Here is a 23,733-nt window from a genome sequence, read left to right as displayed (position 1 = left end):
GAAAATATTTACCAATGATTGTTTTTCTTGACAATTCCGAAACTCAACGAGTTACTCCTACCTACGAGTCACTCTTAAGTAAATGTGAGGAAAAAGCATCGATGTACACATGTATTATATAAGAGGGTAGAACCCTGTGCTTATCCTCATACACTGATAACGTAATGGAACGTAATCAAAGAGAATGAATTAAGTAAAAACAATTTATATTTTCTTTTGCAACTTTATGCACACGAAAGTAAGCGAGATTTATCACCAAAAATAATGGGATATACATTAGTGTCCCAGTGGTATATATTAGGTGGTATATATTACCAACTATTATTTTTAACAGTTCCTAATTTAGATTACTGTCCTAGGTACATTCCCAAAATTTAAGAAGGAATCACCAATCTTCCCATGCCCTACGAAAGGGAATGGATCTCTATACACACCTATAACCATATAATGTGATAGAATCTCATGAAAGAGGATACTTGGGTCAAAACCCACAACATTGACATTGTTATTGCCTTCAACCGTAAAAGGGAACACGACTGACCCCAAAACGTACAGACAATACCGTACCAAACACCTAAGTTTTGCAAAAACTCCCAAAATTTAATGAAGGTGTTTCTAGGTATTCCTTAGAAATTTAGGGGATTGGTCAAAGAACCCTTCCTAAAGTCAAGGATGCACCTAGTACCTCACACCAGATGATTATGTCACCTGAGTTCAGTTGCCCATTACTGAAAATTTAGGCAATTACTACTATGACAAACAAGCAACCGATTTCGACCGGACTAGATACTAGGAAAAATTCCACTTCTTTTGCTTGCAATGTTATGGTCACTACCGTGACTGTAGAGCCTATTGCTACAGAAGAGATGATGAATAAAATTTACACTACTTGCCAGTACGTGAGTAACTGTTATAGAATGGGATAACCTTGAATTTGGCATCCACAAGTTTTCAATAATTGGAGACAGTCACTTAAATATCCAAAATCCGAATTTGTCCTTATATTTTGTTTAAATGTATAACCTGTAAATAGCAACTTTACCATAAAATAACCCGAGTGACTATATCGTATCCTTCCTAGACATTAACAACTTTTCTTTGTCCTACCAGTTCATATATGTTGTGCATACAACACTTTTGATGCATTATTTCACAGCTCGTAGTATTTCAGAGGAATGCTTTGTAAAGGTAGTTAAGAAAGTTCTCTCGCTTTTTCACTCACCACTTTCGAACATCGATATGTCACCTATGACGTACCTTGAAGATCAATAGGAGACTTACTTAGAAGATCATCAGCACCGACTACCTTCTGCAAACAGTGCATTGTTCACATCTACTAGGGATTTGAACTTACGTCCTCTAAGGTGGTTTTCCTAGGAATGGAACAGGAGATAATCGGATAGTGTTCTGGTTGTATGGCGAATACAATAGTGTTTACTATCCAAGGCGTAGATTAGTGTCTTGGGTTTTCCTAGCTACGTTGAGCTTAACAAAGTCATGTAATACGTTAACTCGTTTGCGATTCAGAATGAGCTTCTGGCTTAACATATTATTCAATACTGCTCAACTGCTGATAGAGCACAGTTGCATTGATACTCCGACTAGCAGGTAACAATTCCCAGTGCGCGTTGACGCGTGTAGCCTACTAAACACAGAGGTCGAACTTTTCTTGGTGCAGTGCTGGATTCGGCTTTTGGAAGCGGTTCATGGAATGCTAAGCAATGGCAACCGCGCTTTGTGGATTCGTACAGGACCCACTTCTCATCACATGTGAACACCCTGTCCAGAAATGACTCCTTTCTAAGACGAGAACGCAATGGAACACAGGTGTTTGTTCGTTTTGCCTTCTGGCCCGGAAGCAAATCATATGGTCCCAGTTTGTAGTGCTTCCCAAATTGATAGATGTGCTACAGAATGTTCTCTCCACTCACACCGGATTCTAGTCCCAGTTCCTCACATTTCTTGCCACTGTTTGCCTCAATCGCTTCATGAAGATTGTTATCTTGCACATGTTTTTGACCTCCGGCACGTGGTGTGGCTTTGAGCGTTTCGTCACGGTCCTTAAACTAGTTAAAAGACCGCTGTGTTATTCACGTAGTCACGACACAGTCACCAAAGGTATGGTATATGTTCCGCCCAGCAACGCTGTTTCATCCCAGTTCGAACTCTCAAAGCATACACGCCCTTATGACGCTCTGTGGAGTCCCACGTTCACTCTGTTCTTAGGTAACTAAATTGCCTCATCCAGGTAGGTATTGGATATACCCAAACCAACAACTGACCTTCACCTTATCTCCATTTGAATTCAACTCACCGTGTGAGGGTTAATTGAACACGGACCCCCCAAAACTCAACTGAAGATATTGGTTACCTTTGTAGTTTCATATTCATTTCGGCAAGAAACCCTGAACATGTGGTTTGTAACAACACAGGTATTTTTGATGACTGTATTAAAACTTTTCTGCAGTTGGAATATCGTGTATATGCAATGTACATTTTACTTCTTTTTATTATAATGATTACACTGACTAAACTTGTATGCATTAAGCACATATATGTAATTTGTTCACCACTATATGGTATTTTAATATAAATTTTAATATATTTGTAAAATAATATATGTTTCTTAGGCTATAGGTGTTGGTCAGTATGAAGTGCCAATTACATCAGATCCAGATAGAGAATTAAATGATATACGTGTACCAAAGGCACAAAGTTTCAGCGTTATAATTCAGGTGGATGATGTAGAAACAAACGCAAACACAGTAGCTCCTAAACAAAGAAATTGTAAATTTCCAACAGAAAACGAAACAATGTGGGCCTTCACGTATTACAGCTATTCTGTATGCATCGTTCAATGTAGAGTGGATGCAAAGATGAAGATATGCAATTGCACTGACGTTATTGTAGGACAAAAAAAGGTAAGGTAAATTTGTATTATTCAGAATAAAACTTAAATGTACTGATATTGTGTTTATAATATAATGTTCTTCACATTCCATTCGAAATACAAGCATTGTCTTAGAATCTCAGTGTGTGATTTCCGTTTGGGGCATGTGGTGGAGAAACTATTATGACTAAGTGTGTCTATTTCCTTATTTGCTAGGTAGCTAATGGGTATGTTTATATTGTTGCTCGAATGCTTCTACTTTCCGGAAATATGTGGTAATTCATACTTCTAATTTTCAATCCAAACACTTAAGACCACAGTTTGATGAGAAAATCTAGTTGTTTCTTAATTTAAAGAACTGCTTGAAACACGGCATGATCTTCTGGAAGTGAAGGCGTCAAACCAACTCCATTTCATTAGAACTCACAATAGATTGTTTGAATCAAATTAAAGAAGTACATATGTTGTCATCTAAAGAACTTTCCTCTATCTTAAAAAAGTAAATCTCCATACGTTCGGAAGCCTTCTTTGATTTTATTATGATTAGATGTGTCGCGAGCGTTCTTCCCTCTCTGATCATATTTCAAAGTTCTAAAATACTTATACTCAAAATGTTTTTGTATCGTCGTTATTCAGATTTCCAATCAGCAAGTGTCACCAGTGTTGGCAATCGAATATTTTATGTTTCATCACCTATAAAACTCCCACTAATGATCATGCTTCTTAGATAACGAAATTTTTTGCTGCCAGTTAATTTTCGTCCGTAGTGACACTAGGTACTACTCACTATCCTATTGTAAACCGAGATATCTTCCTTGCGTAGTGTTTATTTTACGATCCCTGTTAAATTTTACGACGCCTAGAGTGCAACCTGTGGCAGTGCAGACGTTACTGTGATCACTGAAAGTATACATATTACTTACTTATGTCATCAAGTTGAACCTTGAAGAATAGTCAACACTGAGGGAGCCCCTAGTGTCATTCTCTTGTCGATATCCTGTATGCTTTGCTGTAGTTGTCCTAAGTTAGAGAGCTAGCGACACTATGGGGTAGAATCATTACTGAATATGTAGGTAGCCATCCAGGAGTACAGCATATATGGTAGTTCCAGGAAATTTTTGTGGCTATTGAGCTCATCGATCCACCTGTTGTCAGTTTATATCGTCGTACTAAAGCTGACAACCTTCAGCAGTTTCATATTATTTTGACGTGCCCTACTTATCTGATTACATTTTCAAAGTGTTATTTCTTAAATGCGCAATATGTCTTCTTAAGCAAAATCGTATGAGTATTGTGTGACATTCGTCATGCTCCATAAATGACAACTCTTTCAGTGAGAGCGTTTGTCCTCCACGAGGAAATTCAGTAATATTATAAAATTAATTAATTAACTAATTAATATTATAATATGAATAATATCTTAATCCACTTTACATTTTTGGGCAATCCAATAAAACCTGATTTATGGTTTTTGTTCACTCAAAAAATTATGGAACGAATGAATTTTTCTAATGTAAATTTTAAATTAATTTTCCTACAATATCTATTGCTAAAATACGCAGGAGAAGCAACATGCAAATATGCATATAGTAGTATTGGCCCCACTTCAGGAAACTTTTTGGCCCCTGGGTACCTGCCTCAGGACCCATGGTACCTGACCCGGGGTCAATGACCTAGGGGTACCATGGCCCACCCCTTAATTTTGGGAGGGGTACATAGGACCACCCCCAGGACCTATGGTCCCTCGCCCGGGTCAATGACCTACGGGTACTTAGCACCACCCCCTCTAGAATTTGGCAGGGGTACATAGGAACCCCCCCCTTAAATTTTGGAAATTGCCAAATCTAAAAATTTGGTATGGTAGCCTAGGACCATAGTATGTACCTCTATTAGTATTGGGGGTCTATGTCGTTTCCTTTCATGGGTAAAAAATTGCCAAAAATTTTCATTTCGGTGGTTTTTGACCTAATTTATCCCCTTTGATGGGGTATTATTATCCTATATGGTTATATGTGCATATACAGGGGTTCATTACCTTTCATAAGACATGGGTATATTGGCGCACCCCTTTAAATTTTTGGGAGGTGTACCTTGGCCCACCCCTTCAATTTTGGAAATTGCCCAATTTAAACATTTGGTATAATACTATAGAACCCTAGTATGTATTACTATAAATTTGGGTGGTCCACTTCGTTCCCTTTTAGGGGTACAAATTTGCCAAATTTTAGTACAACCACATGTTTCGTTTTTGGCTCATTTTATTCCCTTGGATGAGGTCCTATTACCTTATATAGTTATATGGGTGTATACAGGTGTTTATTTCCTATTGTAAGACATAGGTACATTTGTGCACCCCTTTAAAAATTTGGCAGGGGTGCCTTGGCCCACCCCTTAAATTTTGGAAATTGCCCAATTTAAACATTTGGTATAATAGTATAGAACCCTAATATAGATCACTATAAATTTCGGTGGTCTATCTCGTTCCCATTTTAGTTGTATAAAATTGCCAAAATATAAACGTAAGCAATACGTTGTACCACGTGTTTGGTTTTCACCTAATTTATTTCCTTGGATGAGATCCTATTACCTTATATGGTTATATGGCCATGTATAGGAGTCAATTCCCTATTATGAAACATAAGTACATTTGTGCACTGCCCTTGAAAACTTTTGGGAATCGTACCTTGGCCCGCCCCTTAAGTTTTAGAAATTGCCAAATTTAAACATTTGGTATCATAGTACTGGACCCTAATATATATTACTGCAAATTTGGGTGGTCCACCTCGTTCTTTTTAGGGGCCATTTTGTTCCGCTTTAGGGGTGAACATGGATACCTTGGAATCGTCCCGAGTTCGATTCTTGGTGCTACTTTAAGAAATGTTGAGTTTAACGTCCCCTTGAAACGATGATGAAAAATGATAGGAGGAAACATGAACTTACTTCGTTGTGGATTGAAGCAGGAACCTCACTCGTTAGAAAAGCGCTGAGCCGCCGTAATCCATTCAGTGCGAACAGTTTCGCGTATGAAAAGAAGACGAGCAGATTTAAACAGATTATTTTACATTACACATTTCAGTGCGAGCAGTTTAACTAGGTTTATGTTTCATATAGAAAGATAGAAGATCTGTGTTGTCATCTTTTTACTTCGTGTGCAACTTTGACCTTGAAGAAAACCTTGCTGACTCAGTGCTAAGCATTGGCATTAAAACGTATACACATAATGTTATTGTTTAGTTGGCTGTATTTAGAGATGAATCAGACATGTAAGGTTGTTGGTTCGAATCTAGTTGTGTTCGCTGTAACTCAGTGCCTGAGCGATACTTAGCGAGATTTTCCAGTGTTGCCAACACTATCAGAATTCATTTAGTCGGAGCAGTTTCGTGACGAAAACTGATTTTTGTTTTGTACACAAAAATTTTTTCTGAAACAGAATTTTGTTTGTACACAAAATTTTTCTGAAACAGTTTTTATTTTGTACACAAAAATTTTATATTTCCTACACGAAAAAAAAAGTTCTGAAACAAAAATTTAGTTTGATTTTTTTTTCATAAAACATTTTTTATTTATCGGTAAACTGATTTAGAAAAAAGAAATTGAAATCGCAGTACAGGAAAAGAATTTGATTTTAGGATGTGAAATAAAACACAGAATCATGTTTCTGTACATTTATTTTTAGCATGTGAAATAGAATACAGAATTTCTTTTTCTTCAAAGGAAGACGTGTCCGTGACGGGTACAAATTCTGTAAAGAGAAAATAAAACATATGAATATGCATGGTAATATTTATTTTGTTTCCTGTGAAAGAAGAAAAACAGATTATTCACATAAACTAACTAATCAAGAGAGAGTGAGGTGAGAAAAGAAACGCAAATGTGACGTACCTGAATTCCTTTTTTTTTCTCCACTGGTTTCTGCAAGGTGATGTCATCTGAGTTGGTCTTCGCTCGTGCATCGTTGAAGCATGTCCCGTGCACCGTCTTGATTCTTTGCCATCTTTGAAAGGTGATGTTCGTGGGATTAGGGAAAAATATGGCTGTTATTCTGTTCTGGCTATTTTATACCCATAGGGCAATGTCTCGTATGTGTCTGGTATTAACCGGCGTTTTTTATAGTTGAAACTGTACTTCTTTTCTTCAGGTTTTGTGACAAGATGATGATCGTGGGTTCTGTAAATTTTGTGCGGCGTGCTAATGGAGATTTTTTCACTTGATTGATTTACGATCATTTGCTCCAGACTATTGAAATTTAACTTTTGACTTGCAGTATAATTGAGTGTGAATCCACGAATTTTGCATACATAACTGGTTGATTTCGTGTCGGGGTCGTAGATTTCTAAGGCGTATTGTTTTGGGCCACCAGACACGAATTTTTTAATGTATGCTTTTGGTCCAATTGATTCCAGTTCATTTGACATTCAACCAAGAAATACTTCTGGTTCTATTGTGGGCTTTGATGGTCGCTGCGTGAATATTACGGAATCTGTATCGAAATATAATACTCTTTCTTGCAGCAATTCTAAATATTTGTAGAGTTCCAGACGAGCTTGACACGTTGTAAAGGCTCCAAGGACAACATTAGCATTGTGATTTTGTACTGGAACATCATCTTCATACTGCCAATAAAGGTATAACAACGAATCGTTAACAGGTAAAATTTGGTTGACTTTTATGTCTGGAGCAGTTAATTTCTGATACAGTTCTTTGGGGTCGTTAATGATATTCGTTTGGCTGAAATTGTCTCTTATAGCGAGTCGTCCCCAGAAGGCATTCAAACAGAATTTTGCAAGACTACGACGTGCTGAATTTGAAATTATATTTGCTGCATCCAAAGTTATGCCTTCCCGTTGTTGTACCATTTGAATATACTGCTGCTTTTCTTCTTCGGTGACTCAATTGGCAGGCCATCCAGAAGCTTCCAGCTTCGATTTCAAAAATGTGTTAATGTATTCGCTGAATAATCCGCCAGTCTTGGTTTCTGGATCATATACGGTGATGTCGTAATAACAAATTTCGTAAATGTCAATGACTTGATACCCAAGTTCAATGGCTTTCTGAATTTCATAGGACACCCACGTTCCTGTTAGACTTCGTTCACTGTCCGAATGTAGACATTCAGAATCTTGATTTAATGCTGTGGCACAGGCAGCACAAAGAGGAAACAACAACTTCTTATTAGAGCGAAATGGAAGTACTGGATGAAACACATTTCTGCTAGGCAAAATCTTCAACTTGACCAATCCGTTGACAGTTTGAATGTCGGGCATTTCTGGATCTCCCTGTAGATATATTCGTGGATGCCCTATTGGATACCGTCCACATTTATTCACATAAAGATACAGGGAAACGGTATCCAAGAATTTTATTTCTTCGCCTTCATTTTCATTTGCGACGTGATACAATTTAATGGCATTAACACGGCCACCATAGAAACTGTCTCTTGGATTTAATGGTGTCTTATTAGTATAAGGATGTGTGCTTAAAGAAGAGGCCAATGCTGGATTGGATTTTAACACTTGACGAAATTCGCATTCCCACATTTCATGTACTTTATATCCCATGGATCGTAATAACTTCATTTTACGCTGTGTTCTCTCGTAGCGATAGTACATCGTTTCTTCGGAGTTCTCATAAATGGGCTGATCACGGCCTGTAGGGACACATAGAGGACAGCCATGATAAAAACAGCCGGCATGCTCATACACGTGTTCCTCTTTAGTGTCGGGATCTTGGTAGTAGCCGTCCAGATGAAAACCAGCAACATAAACTTCTTTTCCTTTGGCCGCATGTAGAATTGGATGGCCCTCTTTTTCCACCATGTAGGCAAGCCACTGCAAAGCAATCCGTGACTGATTGTTTCTGTGACGGTATCCTCGTGCAGGAAGAATGCTAATAGTATTGGGCTTTAAGAAATTTCGCCGAAATACTAAATTGCACGCACTCGCCAAAGTGATAGCCTCCAGGAAAGGATTGACGTGAGTTTCTTGTTCAAAAGTGGTCATAAAAGATATACAAGCCATTAGAAGTACGTTGACGTCCTGGACACAATAGTTTACCAATTCTTCTTGGAGAATAAACGTATCGTTTTGGTGTTCGTTATACCATGTCATGAATTTCTCTCGTTCATCCACTTTCATTTCATCTGCACCATAATAATGGATGTCCGGTAATTTTCCCACATACGCTTGATTTGCAGCAGTATTAAAAAAGTGTGGAAAATATCCTTTGGTCGCTGGTAAATGAAATGCCTTGAATAATTTACTTAAAGCCATTGGCATGAAATTTAAGGAGTCAATAAACGATAAGTGATTCACTTTCATGCTTAAAATTTTTGCTCCGTTCAAGATCAAGGTAGGTTTCAATTCATGTTCTTCCACTAAAGATTTAAGAATAAAATGACCATCATATCCCTTAAAGTTATGTGCCAAAGATACAATAAGTTTGATGTGGGGTCGTGGTTGACGTAAATACGCAAGAAAGGCATTGATCGGATCATCTTGAAAAATATGTTCCCGCTGTCCACAAACTTCACACGGATGATGTATATCTTCATCTTGAACACAGTTGTAACATACTTGTTGGGCCACCAGTAAATTGGGCTTATGAATGAACGTGTCTTCATCGAAGAAAGTATCCTGTGTGGCTTCGATATCATAGAAGACAATCATAGCCTTCTTGGCATTTAACACTGATGGAACTCCAGGTTTTAATTGAGTCGTATCAGGCTTCATGTAGCATTGGTGAGTAGACGTAACGTGTTTATGGCACACATTACAAAAATAATCAGTACAATCATGTTTTCTTTCCCCTGTATGGACAAACGAATAAATGCGTAGACATTTGGCACACTGTTTTACCATCTTGCATATTGGTTGGCCCTTATGATATGGTACAGTCAGATGATTTGTATAGCATGTTTCACCATAAAATTCACGAATGCATTCTGGGCACTGCTTCTCCGTATTGGTCTTACTGCATGGCGGTTTCTGCAAACATTTCTCACACGTGGCCGAACAGTTCTTAACGTGTGCAATACGATGATCATATTTTTTGTGGCATGCAGCACAGTAATAGCTGGTAGAAAAAACAGACGTTAATGACGTGATGATGTCATAATGAGAATTGATGCACATTAAATTGATTGGAATCTTGTCTTCGCAACCCGGTCCTTCATACAGAATATCTTCTCCGGAGAAGCTGGTGTATACGGTAAGTTTATAATTTGTCAAGTAGCGTTGCAATTGTCGCAATTCTACCACGGATCCTCCATGATCTAAATTCACTAAGGATCGAGACAAAAGTTCAAGTACGTCTGGAATAACAACAAACTTGCGCTGTTTGCGATATTGATTGTAGAGTTTCTGATTTGTATCTTTATATTTCTTTAGGCCAATAGCAATCACAATTGCATAAGCCAAACATTTCTTGTCGGTGTTTTTCACTCGTAAAATGCCTTTCTTGCAGTTTAATAATTCGTCGCTTGATAAAAGACATCGACGCACCAATCCAAATCCACGGGGCACATCCACATGATGCAAATGTACAATGAACGGTTCGTTCATGAGAAACCTATCGTTACTTTGAAGGATGCGATCAAAGGAAGCCCATAAAGTCTCCAGTGTCAAATTACTTGCACGCCGAAAAGATAAATAAAACGGTTTGTTCTTCTCATCATGAGATAAAATCGACAATCCAACCATCGATGATTCGTCAACATTTTCCAATAAGTAATCTAACATATGTTGAAAGGAGGCCTGAACCCATTCAACAATATCGGTGTCACTGGCCGGAAGATTTATTTGAATTTCCAGCATTCGTCCTTCAAGATTAAAACGCCGATAATGTCTATTGATTTCTCGCAAGACAGTAAAGCCAGAAGTAGCCATATTCAAATAGGAAAAAGGTAAGGTAAAACAAAAAGGAATAGGCAAAGAAAACAAATATCTAAAACGAGAAGAGAAAAAAAACACGAATTAAAATTGAATTCAGAGATCACTACGTTATCAAAATGACTACACGATCAATCCTAAAAGAATTATCATATCTCAAATAGTTCTACTACTGAAACGTTTTATTGTCGTCATACTGGAAATCAAACCCGGGACCAACATCAACATGTAAATGACCTAAGTTTCTGTAGTGATAAAAAGAATGAATGAAATTGTTTTTCTAACTGTGCTGAGAGAATCATTGTAGTAAGCATTTTTCCTCTGACACTGAACTTTTAACGTATGACGAACATGAAACGAAAAACTAAATCTCATGTGCTTGCTTTTTTCGAGGTAAGACAAGAAAGACTCGAATTCGATTCTCGGCGGGAGATCAGATCCCACATTAAACTGTAGGTCCACGTCTCACTTTCGGGGAACAAATTCGTGCGTAGTTTCTTTGTTTACGTTAATGGTAACTTTCAGAAACTGAGCTAAGTGGTTAGCGTTACGCACCTCTGGCCCGGGTTCAACACCCAGTATGCACTCAGATTCAACATTAAGCTGTATTCCTAGACCCACTACTGAAGGGACGCTAAACCCAAAATCAACAAATTTCTCGTGCTTACTTCTAATGTGTGGGATGTGGCCCGGTTCAACACCCAGTATGCGCTCAAATTCAACATTAAGCTGTATTCCTAGCCTCACTACTGAAGGGACGCTAAACCAAAATCAATAAATTTCTCGTCCTTACTTCTAATGTGTGGGATTCCCGGTCAAGTAAGTGAGGGTTATTCTTCCATTTGCTAAATATTTCATGCTAAAATAAAAACAGTGATAACAATGTTAACCTCTTGCAAAAGCACTCCATTGATAAGAAAACGCGGTTGATACTTACCTCAAATTCAAGGAACGGAGTAAAGTCACGCTGTCACTAGAGGTACACCTTCGTTCATTCACGATCTTCGTGGAAGTAGGACTTGAAAATGAAATTAAGAATTTTATTTAGATCTAAAACGTGTTCAACTATAAAGTGACAACACTATCAGCCAATCAGAAACGAGGAAATGAATCAATGACATCACGGAGAACCAATGAAAACAGCTTTCATCATGTATCATGAGCCGAAACGTGATGTAAGAAACAATCTGATTGGTTGTGACATTATTCACGTTTTTCTCCTTACACATCAATCGTTACGACATCTAGTATCGCAATTTTGATCATGACATCATACCGTTGACTCGTTAGTTTAATACGACATTCAAATTACCACATCTAAAATGTGATTCAGTTTTCTTAAACTTGATTGAAAAAAATGTAACACTCATCGATATGTTACGAAACTGTCTTTGACATAAATGTAAAGTTGAGCTTTAAAAGTCCGTCAGCTGAGAAAAAAATGCTGATGTAGTATAAACCGATTCTGCAATTTCACAATAACAAACTTCTATGCTTAACAACGAGCAGAAATGTGTAGTAATGTAACATAATCTGTCCATGTTCTTTTCATACGTGAAATTGCTCGCACTGAAGTTGGCATGGTGGCTCAGCGTTTTTTTTCTGATGTGTGAGGTCTCTGCTTCAATCCGCAAGCAAGTAAGTTTATGATGTTTTCTCATTTCTCATCATCGTTTCAAGTGGGACGTTAAATTTTTCTAACACTAGCGCCAAGAATCAAACTCGGGACCATTGCATAGTAATCAACACACGTGTACGGTCGCTTAGCGCTTGTCTCTACTGTATGAGGTCCCTGCTTCAATCCTCAGTCAAGTAAGTTCATGTTTCGTCCTATCATTTCTCACCGTTTTCGCGGGAACGTTAAATTCAACATTTCCAACAATCAAACTCGGGACGATTCCAAGGTATCCATGTTCACCCCTAAAGCGGAACAAAAATGCCCCCTAAAAGGGAACGAGGTGGACCACTGTATCCATGTTCACCCCTAAAGCGGAACAAAATGGCCCCTAAAAGGGAACGAGGTGGACCACCCAAATTTATAGTAATATATATTAGGGTCCAGTACTATGATACCAAATGTTTAAATTTGGCAATTTCTAAAACTTAAGGGGTAGGCCAAGGTATCATTCCCAAAAAAATTTTCAAGGGGTGCACAAATGTATCTATGTCTTATAATAGGGGATGGACCCCTATACATGACCATATAACCATATAAGATACTAGGACCTCATCCAAGGGAATAAATTAGGTCGAAAACGAAACACGTGGTTGTACTAAAATTTGGCAATTTCGTACCCATGAAAGGGAACGAGATGGACCTCCCAAATTTATAGTAATATATATTAGCGTCTTATACTATTATACCAAATGTTTAAATTGGGCAATTTCCAAAATTGAAGGGGTGGGCCAAGGTACCCCATCCCAAATTTTTAAACGGATGCATCAATATACCCATGTCTTATGAAAGGTAATTGACCCTGTATATGCACATATATCCATATAGGGTAATAACACCTCATCAAAGGGGGGATAATAACACCTCATCCAAGAGGATAAATTAGGTCAAAAAACCACGAAATTTGAATTTTTGGCCATTTTTTACCCATGAAAGGGAAGGACATAGACACCCAATACTGATAGAGGTACATACTATGGTCCTAGGCTACCACACCAAATTTTTAGATTTGGCAATTTCCAAAATTTAAGGGGGATGGTCCTAGGAGTCCCTGTCAAAATTTAGGGGGGTGGGCCATGGTACCCCTACAAAAATCTAAAAGGGGTGGTCCTATGTACCCCTAGGTCATTGACCGCGGGCCACGTAACCAAAAAATGGGCGCCGGGAGCCCGGGGCGCAAATTTTTGGCGGCGGCGGCGGGCGCCACGCTCTAGGGGGCGGTAAAAATGGCCTCAAGTCCCGCGATTACTACTCATATTTTACACTTGTACTTCAATAACATACTCTGATGTATCGACGACTTCAGAAGCACATTCCCACCTACAATACTCCCTTTCCTGCAATACTAGGCAACGAAAAACAGGCTCAATGAGTGGTTGAAAACTAGAAAGGCATTGTACCAAACTTCAATTTTCTTACTAATATATAAGTGTGTCAAACTGCAAATAAGAGAATAAGATAAATTATTAAGAATCATTAATTTTATTATCGTCAGGGCAATAGATTGCATAAAGAGATAGAAAATTGTCCTAATTAAGCTATTCAAAGATTAATGATAAGAGATATCAAAAGAAAATAGTTTCTCTCCCGTTTTCCAAAAAACAAAGAAAATAATAGTTTTGTAAAAAAGAAAAAAATATTACATAATGTAAACGTTTAATATAAAAGCCTAACAGCACAAAATCAAACATCCACATGACACGAAAAGAGTAACACACACAAAATAAGGAATATCTGAACTAGCATGACGTAGCAGACTTGCGGTGCTCTCATGCAAGATAAGGAGACGTGATATTAGTTGTAAACCCAAGTAATAATAATAATAACAATAATAATAATAATAATAATAATAATAATAATAATGATAATAATAATATATTATTATTATTATTATTATTATTATTATTATTATTATTATTATTATTATTATTATTACTAAAAGACTCGTTTTCTTTCAAACTCTGCTAGCGTATATCGTGTTGCGTTTTAAAATCGCTGCTATAGGAAATTTGTCAGAACATTTGTCTCCAGACATGATGTAGAGAGAAGAGAAAGAAAGAAAGAATTACGAGAAAGATGTGACTTCTGTAATATGTATGTGATTCAAACTCTGATATGAAATATATATCAGTTCTGTAGTATGTATGTGATTCAAACTCTGATATGAAACATATACCCATTCTGCAATATGCATGTGATTCACTATGAAATTATACGAATTAAAACACTCGAGTTAACACAAATGTAAGAGAGCGAACGGACGATGTAGAAATCTGAACTTTCTAGAAACGTCCAAGAAAGGTGAAGATTTTGTTAAACGTTAGAAAAGGAATCATGAATTTAATCTTTCTTGACTTATCTTCTAGTATGTTCATTATAGAATGCAAACATTTCTAGCCATCTCTATCGGCTAAGCTAATAACTGTTTTTATAATAGAAGATCTGACAGTGCTTTCTACAGTTCAGGAATTTGCCATGACCTGTTCGCAGGGCACATTTTTAAATCCAAAATGTTCGCTTGAATTTTTACATTCTTCTCACTGTCTTCAATCGCCAATGGGAACTGATTATGCTCAACGTGAATATGCTTTGCGATTGTAAATAAAGATCCATTATAAATACATAAGTATCTATTCTGTGTAAAATACAATGCAATTTAGTAAGTAAACATGATTACCAATAACGCCGGCAAAAGTTTTTTTTTCACGGAGGGTCAAAACCAATATATAGATTTTCAATTTGTTGGCTTATATCTATACTCTTGTATCCAAAGTGGGTCCTATGTGTTTAGAAATAACCCAAATCAACAATATGCACAAGTCGGCCCTTGGGCTGCCTCTAGCCTATTGATTCATTTGATTCGGCCCGTCTGACCCACTAGAATCTTTTTAAGCTGTATATCTGATTTAATATTTAAACCTGAATTGAAACTGCAACGCTTGATCGGACAGTCAGACCTCAATATTAGAAAATATTCCAGAAACTAGTATTTATCTTCAGCACCACCTCTTCCCCCTCAACTTTGTGCTTCGTAAGTCGTCATAACTAAGAGCTTTACATTTTTCTTAAGTACGTAAATATTTTTTTTAGTTATCGGTCAATCTATTAACAATCCTGTGTTGTTAATGTACGAGAATAAGACTATCCATTGAATATAGCTATTCAATTCTAGTGACAATTTTATACATCTTTTCGTACGGCCCTCGACGAGAGTAGAAGTTCTATGCCATTTACACATCATGTGTTCCAGCTTGCACATGCCTGACATAAATGGAAATAAGTTATTTTCTTATGATAAAAAATGTTATATGTCTTCTTCGAGATATGCAGAAAAATAAAGCATATTTACAAACAAAAAAAAAAGGATTTCAACACAAAATTAAGAAACAAGCAGATTACGATTAAAAAAATCTGAAACTTTCATTCTAAGTTCCATTTTCGTAACCGTCCCAAACGCGCAATGAAATTTACACACAATGGGAATTTTATGTTTTATCAGAAATACTACGTAACAATTTTAATGCTAGTTATTATAAATATGGCACCTTCAATTGATCATAGGTATTAAACATTTTACACGTAAACAGGCTACTAAATAGAAATAAGCCACAAACAATGTGAAGCGACTTGACATTTTGTGTTTGTGATTTCCTTATATGCGTCTACAAAGTAAACGAATATTAAGTTAACTGCTTAGAGCAGTAGTTAGCTCGTCCTCCTTTGCTATTTTACTGTTTTCACGATCATCAGTTCAAACTTCATACCCTACATATTTTATTATTACAAAAGCTTGATTCTGTCAATTCGTCGAAAACAGTGCATTTTTTCTAATAATGTTCTTTAGTATAATCCTCTTAATTTTAATTTATTTAAATATTTCCAAATAATTGAAAATTTTGTCTTTTTTAAAAAATGTTAAAATTATTCAGAACTTCGTAAGAAGGAAAACTTCATTTCTAATCATTATCATGACCAAAATAGGAAACTTCTGAATATTTGAAATAATCATTAATATATAAGTAAACATATGAAATAATCGTAAAAAAAACATTTACTTCGAATTGCCTCTCCACGAAATATGTAGGAAAATAAAAAAATGATAAAAATATGAACTATTTGTTATCAATTCAAAGTATACTAGGGATAGTTCCCAACCCAACTAAGTTAGAATATTCCATCTTTGCTTCATGAAAGTAATAAATATTTTACAAAAAAGCATTATATATTATCTGTGTCGAAATTCTTTCTTATTAAATAAATAACCAAATTACATATTACATATATATTTCAATCACTGTGACTCGAAATCAAATTGTGTGCCATACTGAAATTAATGAATACTATTACAACCTGTTAAAAAGGAAATGAAAAAATAGCTTACATGTTTTCTGTAAGTAACCTGCTGCAAATAAATGTGAATACAATATTCTACCTCACACAAAGTATTAGGTTTCAAGCCCTTCACTCTGGTCTAGAGAGTAGAACGTACGACTCTGGTGTTTAGGATTCAGGGGTCTATTTCCGGTAGGAAAACAGAAAAATGTATATTCCTTATCGTATCCTGTCTTTAATTGCCCTAGGGCATTAAACTAAATAATTCTATTTCAATATTTTCATCGTCTCAATCGTAAGTTGTATACAAATGGCTTGACGCAGTTGGTGCGAACTTCAATGTGTTATTTTTCTGGTTGTTTAAACATTCAACGTTTGTTAGAGGTAATGCACATCTACAACTACTACTAATACTACGAACTCTTCGCAACCGCATTTTACCACTGGATGTATCGCGTGCATATGTGCTCTGCAGTTTGCTTAACTGTGTACATTTAATAAAGCAAATTTCTCCTTTCTACGTGAAGTGTATCATACTAACCAAGTATAGGTTAATGCCTTTAGAAAAGACACTATTTTTATATATGACATGTATTACAGACGAACTTAACTTATACAGTTTTGGTTGCTTGCAGGAGGTAGTGTTCAACACTGAAAATTGACGCATCCAATATACAAGGTTCACTATTGATATTAAATTTCCAAACTGTGCTATGTATAAATTTCGAAAGACTTCTTGAACGGCTTTCTACGTTCGTCAGCGTTTTGACACGTAACAGAGCAGAAATGGTAAAAGATACCTAGCAACGGTGTTTTTGAAATCGTTTCAACCTCCCAAGGATACATGTCATGTCATCTGTTAACTCTCTATTCAAATCGCAAATGGTTCAAATCAGTCATTTATCAATTTCATTGTTTATCGACATAAAAGAAAATGTTAAGTATATAGCAACAGACATTCTTCAGCAAACGATTCAGCGTCTCAAACCAACATATTATGACTATAGCGAACATTCTCCTAAAGCCAATAGTGGTTTTAATTTCTACTACTTCAGGTTTGAATACTGATTTCAGTAGAACAACAATGGTAAAAAATTCCAAGATATTTTGTAGCAATTGGCTTATCTCTTGAAGAATTGGTTCCGCCTTGTATACACGACTCCAAAAGTGCATTACCACCTGCTATTCTCCTTTTCCTGCAATAGCAGGCAACCCAGAAAGCTCGGCGGTCAGGTTGGTTGCGAATTCGAAAGGCGCTGGACCAAACCTCAATTTTGTAACAAATATAACAGTGTGGCAAAGTCCAAATAAGAGAAAAAAACAAATTGTTAAGAATGAGAATTTTATTATCGTGACGGAGTTGGATGACATCAAAAGTTACAAAATGATCTTACTTAAGCAGTTCAAACAAAATGAATGGCAAAAAATAGATACCAGAGGAAAGCATTTCTCTTCCCCCCAAAAAAATAACCACATAAAACAGAAAAAAGTTACATAATGTAAAGTTTTAATATAAAACCCAAACATAAATTTAGAAAGTAGACACCCGAAAGGCAAGAACAACTGAAACGAAGTGAATGAAATAATGCACAAATATTGGAAACATAAAATGAGGGAATATGGGTTTCGTATTTTCTTGAAAAAAAAAACGGTTGGGTGAGGTGCGAACCTCTCCTAATATTTAATCACGAAATGTCGAAAGTACCAGTAACGGATGTAAGATGTGTGTAAAGGACAGGAAGAATTGCAACGAAGCTTTACGTATGGACAACATTCAAAAAACAAACAAATACGTGTTTTTTATTTTCCGCGAAAAAACGGTTTTACGGGGCAAAAGCCCCACCTACAATTTTGAAAGTTGACGCCCGAAAGGCAAAACGAAGTGAACCCAAGTGAACGAAATTCTGCACAGATACTGTAGACGTAAAACGAGGGAATACGTGTTTCGAATTTTCCTGGAAAAAAGGTTGGGTGGGGCACGGATCAATCCAAATATTTGATCATGAAAAGTGCTAGTAGCAGTATGTCAGATGTGTGTAAAGGACAGGAGGAATTACAACATAACTTGGTGTATGGACAATACGCAAAAAATAAACGAATAAGGGTTTTTATTTCTTTCGGGAAAACGATTTTAGGGGTTAAAAACACCAACCCAAAATTATGAATTTTGACACCCGAAAGGAATGAAGAGAAGAACCGAAGTCAATGAAATTGTGCACAAATATTGCAGACGTAAAATAAGGATACGGGTTTCGTATTTTCTGGATAAAAGGCCTGGGTGGGGCACCGACCCCTCCAGACCTTTGATCTCGAAATATCAAAGTGGTAGTAACAGTATGTCAGATGTGTGTAAAAGACATGAGAATTGCAAGGAAACTTTGTGTATGGATAATACGCAAAAAAAGGCATACGGTTTGCTTTGTATTTTAGGGAAAATAGGTTTTAGGGGCAAAAGAATGCACTCCAAAATATTAAAATTTGACGCCAGAAAAGTAAGAAGAAGTGAACCAAAATAAATGAAATTTTGAACAGATATTGTGGTCACAAACTGAGGGTATACGGGTTTCGTATTTTCTTGGAAAAGACCGTTAGGTGGGGCACGGATCCTTCCAAACCTTTGATCACGAAATATCAAAAGTGCTGGAACCTGTATGTCAGATGTGTGTCAAGGACATGACGAATTGCAAGGAAACTATGCGTATGGACAATGTGCAAAAAATGAAGGTATACATTACATATATTTTCTTTGGAAAAATGGTTTAAGGGAGCAAAGGAACCCACCCCAAAATTTTGAAAGTAGACGGCCGAAAGGTAAGAAGAAGTGAACCAAAAAGAATGAAATTTGGCACAGATATTGTAAACATAAAATGGGGGTATGCGGTTCAAGTATTGTCTGGAGAAAACAGTTAGATGGAGCACAGACCCCTCCAAACGTTTGATCACGGATTATCGAAAGGGCCAGTAACAGTATGTCAGATGTATTTAAAGGACAGGAACAATTGCAACGAAACATTGTGAATGGACAATACGCTAAAAATAAACGAATACGGTAGTTTTATTTTCTGCGGGAAAACGGTTTTAAGGGGCAAAAGCAGCCGTCAAAAATTTCGAAAATTGACGCCCGAAAACGAGAAAGAAGTGAACCGAAGTGAATGAAATTGTGCACAGATATTGTAGACATGAAATGAGAAAATATGGGTTTCATATTTTCCTGGAAAAAATGGTTGAACGGGGCAGGGACAAGTACAGACCTTTGATCACGAAATATCAAAAGAGCTATTAACAGTATGTCAGATGTGTTTAAAGGACAAGAAGAAATGCAACATAACTTCGTGTATGAAATATAAACGAATACGGGGTTTTTATGTTCTGTGGAAAAACGGTTTTAGTGGGCAAAAGCACCTCACCCTTAATTTTGAAAATTGACGCAAATCAGGCAAGAAGAGGGGAACCGAAATGAATGAAATTGTGCACAGATATTGCAGACGTAAAATGAGGATACGGGTTTCGTATTTCTCTGGATAAAATGGGTGGGGCACCGACCCCTCCACACCTTTGGCCACGAAAAATCGAAAGTGCTAGTAACATTATGTTAGATGTGTGTGAAAGACATGAAGAATTGCAAGGAAACTTTGTGTATGGATAATATGCAAAAAATAAAGGAATAAAATTTGTTTTATTTTCTGCGGAAAATAACTTTTGAACCACCCAACCAATCTCGATCAAATTTTCAACATGTATGAGGGTCGAGCTTTGACGGTCTTTTTTATCACTTCACTTTGACGAGCCAACGTAGAAGAGGGGGAGGGGAGAAAAATTTTAAAATGATCGAAAATTACCGATATTAGTGTTGAATTCATAGTTTTCGGGGTCGATGAGAGAAACAGTGAAACTTCTGATGCTGTTTCAATCCAAGTTCAGCCTTGATGGTTGAGGAACGGGAGTGTACAAAGTAGGGGAGGTTGATACAGATTTAAAAATGATCGAAAATGACTAATATTAGTGTCGAATGCATAGTTTTAGGAATAGCTGATATTAACAGTGACAATTCTGATGACGTGTGCCGCAGCACGGAGGAGGGGGAGGGGAGCTATATATAATAATAATAATAATCGAAAATGACCAATATTGGTGTCCAATCCATAATTTTCGGGATCGTTCTGATGAACTGTGACATTTTCGATTCGGTTTAAATGCACAATCAGCTTCGCCACTTGCGGGAAGGGGAGAAAAAGATATATAAAAATGGTCTATAATGGCCACTATCAATGTCGAATTTATAGTTTTCTGGGTCGCTTATATGAACAGTGGTACTTTCGATCCCGTTTTAATTCAAATTCAATCACACAACTTGTGGGAGGTGGAGAAAGAAATATTGAAAATTGATCGAAAATGACCGATATTAGTGCTAAACCCACATTTTGGGGGGTCTCTGAGATGAACAGTGACACTTTCGATGCCTAGGCCCGCAAATGGGGCAGGGGGAAATATACATATAAAAATGACCGAAAATGACTAATATTAATGTTGAATCCATGATTTTTGGGATCTTCGAAATAATCAATGATCTTTCCAATGCATATTCAATCGATGCAATTGAAACAACGTATTTCACGGAATACGGAGTAGTGCATTTTAATTTTAATTTCAACCCAGCGAAGCGGGTAATATATGCTAGTAATACTAATAAAGCTCGGGTACTGTCCTTTCTCTATTTCAAAACCAGCTACAAATCCCTTTCCTGTAATATCTGTTACTGGAGCTATCAGTATATTTTTGTTTTCCGCTTTTATACAACACCAAGGTTATAAAGGAAGTTTATATTTCTTTTGCTAAAAAAATCTTTAGTTTGCGTACTAGTCACAGCACATGTTTAGAGTTTTTCCAACGAATCCTAAGGGCTGACTACTTTAATGCTCATATTTCATTCCCATGCAAAAATTTAGGGTGAGCCCGGCCCCCTAGACTCCCGTGGATACAGGCCTGTGTGACCCCCACCCTCGAACGCAGTTTTCTGGGAGAAAGCCTCTATTCTTTTTCTTTTTGTCTGTCTAGGTGGGTTCCGTTGATGATTTTGTGAGGTTTTCCAGGGACAATATTCTCCTCGGAGTTATATCTCCTATGGTGCTCAATAAGAGTTGAGTTGATTTTATCGACCCTTTGAGCAGCAAGGCTATATGAGACGGGACCTACTGATTATTTTCTAATCGTGAAATCCGAACCACATGAGCTCTCGCCTTGAATCGAACCCGGGTCTCTCACGTCAAAGTCGCGCACGCTAATCAGTTACATACGAAGAAGCTCGGTGCTCATATTAGTAAAGAAGAAAGCACATTATGGGAATTTCAGTGCTGACTACTAAGTACGATGACTGTTAAATGAACATTTTTCATCTTGAATATATTGCGATAATTTTCAATCTTATTTCATAATGTCATTTTTTTTTAAAAATAGCATTCTCTTTTCTGTAACTCACTACAGTATACAAGTTAAATTTCAGACTGTGTGCAAAAGAGGGGAAGTAAGTGACTACAACGCACGATGGACTTTCTTGTAAACCGATGAACAAAACCTTTCTTGCAAAATTCAGCGTTGCAAAGAACCTCTGTGATTGACTGATAGTTACACATAAATTGACAAAATGAGTCTTAATGTTAGTACTGAAACTGCCTCAAGCCAAAAGCAAGCTGTCTGCAGGCGTTGTTTTATGCCTTGTAACGTTGTGTTAAAGAAGAAAAAACACAGACACAGACACAAGGTCAGTTGTGTTGCTTTAGTTCTTTGAAAACAACTGAAGGCTAGTTTTCTCTTATTAAAATTATATTTCCCAATTTGTTGTTTGAAGCCTCTTTATTCCTTATATAAAAAATATATCCAGATTCACACAGGAATTGTACTAGAAAATTCAAAAAATATATTTATCATTCAGATACTTTATTATTATTATTATTATTATTATTATTATTATTATTATTATTATTATTATTATTATTATTACCACATAATATTTCTGGTTAGTCCTCACAGCAATTAATACTTAGCAGCAGGGGCAAAAGCGGGTGGGAACGCGGGGGAACCCGGCCCCCACCTGCAAAGGTTGTGTACGGCGTCACACCAGTTCCAAAGAAACTACCATGGGCAAAGATAGGCATGGGGACGCCGTGACGTCATGCCACTACCTACCGTCCCCCTACCTTTTCAGATGATTCCATCCCATCTCGCCTAATCCTACCTCGCCTAACGATTTATCAGCCACTTATATCTCTAAGATAAAAATGTCCGCCATATTAGGCGAGATGGGAAATCCCATCTTGCCTAATCACATCTCGCCTAATATGGCGGTAGGATGCAAGGAGGGTATTTCTGTACTAAAGAGGGGATTCCACTACTAGCATTGTAACAGATATTTCAATTAATATTGGCAATCTCTGTCAACTACAATATAAATATATAATAATTACTATAAAAGAAGAAAGCATAGGGGAAGGCGATTTAGTTAATTTAGTTCACGTTTGTTTTGTTTTGTGTATACTGGAAATTGATTGGCAAACAGGACCTAATCAGAAATAGGATAGAAATATACAGGGTAATTCAAAACAACACCGACAACGTGTGGAAGCTGATTCCTGACACCAAGATAAGACAACCTGGGTGCACAAATGCTTAATTTTGGCGCTATGACCGGCCAAAAACCTGCTGGAAAAATGCCCAAAACAGCTGTAGCTCGAGAACAAAATGTCGGATCGAAGTCGAGGGAAAGGAAATGTATATTATTTTTAGACATAGCTTCCATTAATGCACAACTCGATATGGTACACACTTGTTCACAAAAGCTGGAAACTCGTTCAGAAACTAAGTCGGAAAAAGTAACCCTAGATTCGTCACAATTCCCGTAAATCTATACACAGGGAATTGCATTTTTCCTCCGTTCTTTATATAGACACTAGCTG

Source organism: Thermobia domestica, chromosome 7, assembly GCF_964235325.1.
Source record: "Thermobia domestica chromosome 7, izTheDome1.hap1.1, whole genome shotgun sequence".
In the NCBI taxonomy this organism is placed as follows: Eukaryota; Metazoa; Arthropoda; class Insecta; order Zygentoma; family Lepismatidae; genus Thermobia; species Thermobia domestica.
The sequence above is the reverse complement of the archived record's forward strand: the minus strand, read 5'-3'. Positions refer to the sequence as shown.